A 7303-nucleotide genomic window follows, 5' to 3' on the forward strand; every position below is an offset into this window, starting at 1 on the left:
AAACTGCCCTGCTTTTCTTTTTTAATCTAATCTGACAATCTCTACCTTTTGAATAGGATGTTTAGATCACTTATATTTAATGTGAGTTTTGAATATCTGTGGGCTTATACATAGTTCTGTTCTATATATTTTATCTGTTCTTTGATCATTTTTTCTCTTTTTCTGCCTTCTTTTGAACATTTTTTATTATTTTGTTTCATCTCCTTTTTGGCTTAATAGTTATAAATTTTATGCTATTTTAGTTGCTGCTTTAGGCTTTATGTCATGCATTTTCAATTTATCACAGTTTACTTTTATGTGATATTTTGACATTTCTTTTATAATATAAGAACCTTAAAGAAGTTCTTTACAAAAGTTCTTTACCGAAGTTCTCCTCTCCCAGCCTTTGCACTTTTGCTTTCATACATTTTACTTACACTATATTATGATCCCAATGCATTATTACTTTTCATTTAAAAGATTAATTATCCTTTAAAGAAAAATTATTTAAAGACAGAAAAGTCTCTATATTTACCCATGTAGTTAACATTTCTGCTCTTTCTCCTTTCTTAGTGTAGATCCAAGTTTCCATCTGATGCAATTTACCTCTGCTTAAAAGACTTCTCCTAATATGTCTTGCACTGAAGGTCTCTTGTGTGAAGAAATGCAAATTGTGTATATGTGAAAAATGTCCTTTTTTAAGTCTTTTTAAAAACTTAAAGTCTATTTGTCAATTTCAGAAAAAAAAAACCTCACTATTGAAATAAAGAGTTTAATACAGGTATGCAAAAAGTAAACCTCGTGACATTTTCACTGGGATAAAATGGGATTAGCTTTGTAGTTCTTATGATCTTCATAGAGAATGCAATTTTAGTTTCATTGGTGATTCCAGCTGCTTTAAGAGTGCTGTCTTCTTTAACAGGAGTCTGTTATCATCTTCCAAACTCAGCACAAGTTCATTTGTCTTTGATTTATGTTCTTGACGAATGATAGTTTTAATTTCTGAATGGTGGTGGCAGGCAGGTCCTTAAAGGGACATGTTATTTTAGAAATGCTATAAATTCCTTTAAGCCTTGGTCCAAACTACCTCCGTGATATACTACAGGCTTGAAATTGTGATCCTCAAATGAAGGAATGAGGTAAACTGTAATGGTCACTTCTTTGAAAGAAATTCCTTTCAATCCAGCAATTTCACTCATAGATGGATACCTTACGGAATTTCTCACGTATGTGCACAAAGAGAACTCTGCTGATATATCTCACATATCTCATTTTACTCTGAGACCCAGCAAGTGAAGTCTGTGAGTAGTCAAAATTGGTATCCCAATAATCATCTTTTTTGAAGAATATTTTTGATGGATATATAATTCTAGGCTAACAGGCCTTTTTTTCCTTTCAGTACTTTAAAGATGCTGCACTTCTACTTTTTTTGTTGTTGTTTCTGTTGTTTCCAATGAAAAATGTGCTGTCATCCATATTTTTGTTCTTCTGAACATAATGCATATACTTTCCAAGTGATTTTGAGATTTTTTTATTACTAATTTTAAGCAATTTGATCGTGATGTGACTTGATATAGTTTTCTTCATGTTTCTTGTACTTGCAGTTCATTGAACTTTTAGATCTACATGTTTGTAATTTTCACCAAATTTGGATATTTTTCAGCTATTTTTTCTTCAAATACTTTTTCAGTTCCCCCTCTCCATCTTCGTCTTAGGAGACTGTGTATTTGGCTTCTTGACTTTGTCTCATAGTTCACTGATGCTTTTTTACTTTTAAGTATTTTTTTAAATTTCATTATAGATAGTTTCTACTATAATGTTTTCAAGTTCACTAATATTCTGTGCTCTATTGCCTAAAGTTGTTAACCATACCCAGTGTATTTTTTATCTCAGAAATTTTAATTTTCATCTCTTGAGGTTTGATTTGCTCAATCTTTCCTCCAGCTCTTTTAACATATGGAGTACAGTCATAATTAATCCTTTTAAAGTCCTTTTTACTAAGTTTACCATTGTGTTATTTCTGAGTCCATTTATACTGATTTTTCTTCTCATTAAGTGTTGCGTTTATCTATTTCTTTGCATGCATGGTAATTTTACTTGGACACCAGATACTGTATTTTATACCTGTTGGGTGCTGGATATATTTGTATTCCTATAAATATTTTTGAGCTTCATTCTGGGACATAGTTATTTGAAAACTGATACTTTGGGATCTAACTTTTAAACTTTGTTACATGGAAATAGGCAAAACTTAATCTAGAGTTAATTTCCCCCACTACCGATACCTCATTAGTTACTGGTTTTTTCACTCTGGTTGTTGGCAATAAACATTATTCTTAGTCTATGTGAGCTCTAGGCACTGTTCCTACTACTTATTTGGGGTATCCTTTCTCCACACTTTGGGTAATTTCCTCACATGCATGTATTGATTAGAACTGTATTGTGTATTTGAAAAGATATCTCTGCTGATTTCTGGAGTTATCTCTCTATGTAGCTCTCTTCTCTGTTTTTTTTAGTTTTTTGTTTAGTTTTGTTTTGTTTTTTGTTTGTTTTTCCTACAAACTCTAGCTGCTTTAGCATATCCAAACTTGCAGATCTGTCTCCTCAATTCAGGGAAGAGGTTTCCCCCTTCCTGAGCCTTGTCCTGGAAACTTTTCCCAGGCAATAAGTTGAAGCAATCATATGGCTCATCTACCTTTTTCCCATGCCTAAGGATCAACATTCTTAATTGCCTAATGCCCAATGTCTTGAGAACCTTTCATTTATATATTTTGCCTGTTTTTAGAGGTTGCAGATAGAAGGGTAAAATTGTCCCTGTTATTCCATCTTGGCCAAATGAAGAAGGCTTCTCAGAGTACTTTTATGTTAATTACTTATCAATTTGGTAGACTTGCACCGTGTTTAATTAAATTTAAACTTACAGCAGTGCCTTCCATGGACTAGGGTTAATTTTGTGGAGATGACTTTTTCTCACCCTGTTAGATTCTTGAGCAGATGAACAAAAAGAGATCTGCATTTCAATTTCCAAGGATGGTTTGCAAAGACTTTTTTTTTTTCAGTTTACTTTTCAAAAATGAAGCAGTTCTTTGATAATACCATCAAATGTGGCTTTAGCTTGGAATTTGGAAAAATCATTTTACTTAAGTTTGCAGATGGTTTTATAAGTTTCTTGGTCATACCATAACACTTTTTTTTAAGTATATGGAATATAACTCTTTTTATAATCTATAGTTTTGTTTTGATTTCTTCTCTGCCTTTAACATCAAAATGTATCATTTTCATACCAGAAGCAATGCTATGCTTATTTTGGAAAATTTTTATTTTATGGGAGAAGTTTCTGTTCTTCGAAAATGACATGGAAACCTCTAAGGGTCCATACTATGTTTTTCAGAGTTTTAAAAGACAGGTCTAGGGTTAAGTATTTTCAGAAAATCCCTATCTATATTATTTTAAGCTTCTTAAGAAGGTCATCACACTTTATTATCCAAGCTCATAAATCCTTGTTCACTATGTACATTTGGAATAGTCTTTGGAGTTGTAGTATTTAAATTACTATTATTCTAAGATACAGATACATCTTTTATGGTTTGTTTTTGTGATGTAACTCATATAGTGACAACAAAAGGTATATTCAGTAGGCACGACTATAGCTTATAAATGATGTAAAAATAGGCTAGGCACTTTAAACTTCACCCTGATTATTGAATATTAAAGAAACTGATACATGCAGTCCCAAATCGCTCACAGTCCTTCAGAACATAGTAATTAAAATAGAGAATAATATATTTCTCTAAAAATATAATCTTACATTTAAAATCTATAATGTTCTTGTGTGAACTTATCTCATCATCTTTTCTTTTAAAATTGCCAAGAGCTTGCTGAGTACTCTATAGCCTTACAGAAATTCTGATTGGCACATTAGCCACATTTTAATAAATGCTGCCTTAGAAAATTCAGTAAAACTATAGACTCTTTCATAAAAAAAATGCACAAACATTCCTGAAATCCATTTGCAGATCTCAGGCTAGGAATCACTCTTACTGGTGTTTACTTCGATTAGAGCACAGATCCTCGAATGAATGTGTTATGGCCCAGATAACAGTTTCTTTTGCTCCAAAGCCTCCAAATTTCTGAAGAAGGAACTGCCTGAGGTTACTTTTTCAAAAGGGGATTGTGACAGGGCAAACAATTACAATTCTAAGGGCTGTTCAGTATGAAAACCAAAATGAAAAAAATCTTGCACAGTCAGTTTTGTAATATCAGGCATTGTGGCAGTCAAAAATCATTCACAGGAGATTGATTGCCACTTACATGTAATCAGTTTTAGAGCAATAGCCAAAGCTCTTTAACAATAACAGACTAGAAATTACTAGAAAGGCTGCATGATAGCTCGAATACTAGAAAGACCAGAAATAGGTCTCCCTGAGCGAGGCAATGATGCTTTGACAAAACAAAAACACAAAACCTGATATAAGTCTTTGGGTTTTGACTATGGCATCAGTGCAGTCGTTCTTGGAAACCAGCCTTGGTTAGACAAGACTAGAAAGAACATTTAGCCAAATCGTATCCACCATTCAGGTGTTACAGGTTTTAAACTCACTAGTCACTATCCACATCCATGCTCCTTTTTAAAAGCAAAAAGATAATATTCTTTTCAAATGACATTGTACTCTGATAACTGTAAGTAAAGAAAAAAAAAACCAACACTTCCTTTAAGGTTGAAATTGATTTCAGTGTAAAATAACAATGAAGCAAAGATGTTATGGATAGAAATTATTTAAGTTTTATTTTACTACATATGTTACAATTTAGTTTCCCAGTAGCCATGTGGTTTGAGTCCTGCCCCAACTATTGATCTCAAATTAGCTGACTTTCATGAAATATTAAGATGCCTTATTAATATCTCCAAATGCAAGTGGACATCTTTCAAAGATACCTTTGAAAGACTTCAGGAAGTTAATTGTCCTCCCTACCAGACACATTGTAGTACTTCTAATTCATGAAAATTCTGCCATTCCGGGTAATAAAGCAGCCTACCCTTTTTCAAGGTAGGAAGAAAATTGAAACGAGGTCAGAAAATTCAACTCCTCATTGCAATATTTACAACATAATACTATTAGCTTCCAGAGCCTCTAACTCAGTATCTCACAGCTGGATAAATTAACATATCCTGGTTATAATGGGAACTTTCTAAATCTTTATTACTTGGTGACTTTTTAGAGCAGTATGAATAAAGTGTTTATGTATTAGCACAGATTTTTCCTATTGGCTTCATTCAAAGTGTAAAACTGCCTTGGTATGAGTAAGAAGGAGTGAAAAGTTTTAAATATTCACAAGCAGCAGGCACAATGTTCCAGAGCCTGGGGACATAATAGAGACAAACTGAACCATTCTATTTTGACTAATTCAAGAAAGTATCTGAAAGATGCATATAGGATATAAAAGACTTAAAAATATAGTAACATAGCAAGTAAGTGTGATTGGATCTGCTGATTTGAGAGAAGAAAGCACTGGTTAATTGGTTTAGTCAGGTCTCAACCTTTTGCTTTGGAAAACGTCTTGGATTTAGGTCAGATCTGAGTCTTAGCTCAGCTCTACAATTATCATCTATATGATCTGAGGCAAGACACTTATATTCTTTGATTCAGTTCCTGAAGAAATGATATAAACTCCTATGACAGTTATTGGAGATGCTATTTTTAAAAATAAAATAAAGGCACCCAGAGTCTAAGAAGATAGATTTAAGTCTTGGCTCTGATATGTCTAAATTAATGTCTTTGAATATGTCACTTAACCTCTCTGAACTTCAGTTTCTTTACACCATATATAATAAGATTTCTGGTGCTCAGGTAGGCTACTGGAAGGCCAGCATACACCGTATCCATACCAAGGGATCGGGACTTGAAGAACAAGAGCCAGAAATTATCTAGTCTAAATGGACAGTGGACACTGGTATGTATCTGCAACAAGGAAAGTTCCTGGAAACTGGTAAGTAAATTGTAACTTTGTGTATTTATCTAGTCCAGGAATTGGTAGTCTTTTTCTTTTTTATCGGCTGGTTTAAGACAAACTGTTTGATAATCTGTTTGATAAGGTAAAATGGTGATCTTTGCAGGGCACAAAGGGGATCCATGTTGAGAAAGTCACTGCCAAATAGATTTGGGGTCTGGTCTATAAATCAAAGATTCCTGCAGAGTTCTTCATAGTAAATTTCTTTCCCCCATTTTTTTGCTCTCCTATCTCTCCTCAGCCAAAATTGACCTAGGCATGAAGAGAAAAAGATGCTTTTAACATCCTAAAGTTATCCAAGGTGGAATAACAAAGGTTTTGTTTAGTGGTTTTTGTCCTTTTACAATGTCTCTTCTGAAACCAAAACTAATAAAAAGAATGAGAAGCAAAACAAACAAAAACAAGATCAAGAATCTGCTCCATCTCCAATAACACTAGAAAACAACTACAAATTCAGGTCATAATCTTTGAAAGACAATGTTCAAATACAGTACAATTTGGACCAAATTCAGGAAGGATGTTGAGAACAGACATGTCTTTGTAGAATTCTGGTAGTGCCCTAAATCAACCTAAAATGGGTACAAAATTGATGTAACAAACCAATGATTCGCTGTTTGAACTAGCAAGATCTAGGAGCCTGGGCAAAAAGAAGTTCACTGAGCTAGGGAATAGAAAAAACAAGACATAAAGAGAACTTACTTAAACTTGCCATCTTTGAATGAAGTAGGCTGTCAGTGAGGCAGGGTAGAAGACAAGGAGTAGTGGTAGTCCATTTTGTAATATATAGAGAGGATAATACTAGAATGTCATTTTAAGGGCTAGTGAGATGCATAGTTTTGCTGTTAGTCAGGCAAACCACCACATGGCCTACAACAGAGATATAACTGAAAGACCCCATGACCCACATTGTCAACGATTAAGATTGCTTACTGCTCCAGCTTGTTCCTTTTCCCTTTCCCTTGCATTATTTCCCCCTTAAATACCAGGCATAGAAAATTTGTCTCTCTTTAAAGATAAGTGATGTCCGAAACAGAAGACTCAATGTTATTAAATTGATCTATAAATTCAATACAATGTTGAATGATAATCCCAACAGGCATTTGTTAGAAATTGAAAGCTGATTCTATAATTTACATGAAAAGGAACTATAATAGCCAAAACAGCTTTGAAAAAAAGCAACGGATTTGAAGAATTTACCCTGCTTAATTTCGAAAAGCAACACTAATCATAAACACTAAAATAGTATGGTATAACTGTAAAGATAAATTGATCAATGAAACAGATTAAAGAGTCCAGAAAGGGACTCACACCCATA

General features: G+C 33.5%; 1 pseudogene; it reads right to left on the reverse strand.

The window, feature by feature from the left end:
* Positions 1-789: 789 nt before the first annotated feature.
* On the reverse strand, positions 790-2574 carry LOC120599683 (UPF0538 protein C2orf76 homolog; annotated as a pseudogene).
* Between the last annotated feature and the right edge of the window lie 4729 nt (positions 2575-7303).

Source organism: Pteropus medius, unplaced genomic scaffold (assembly GCF_902729225.1).
Source record: "Pteropus medius unplaced genomic scaffold, Ma_sr-lr_union100, whole genome shotgun sequence".
Classification (NCBI taxonomy): Eukaryota; Metazoa; Chordata; class Mammalia; order Chiroptera; family Pteropodidae; genus Pteropus; species Pteropus medius.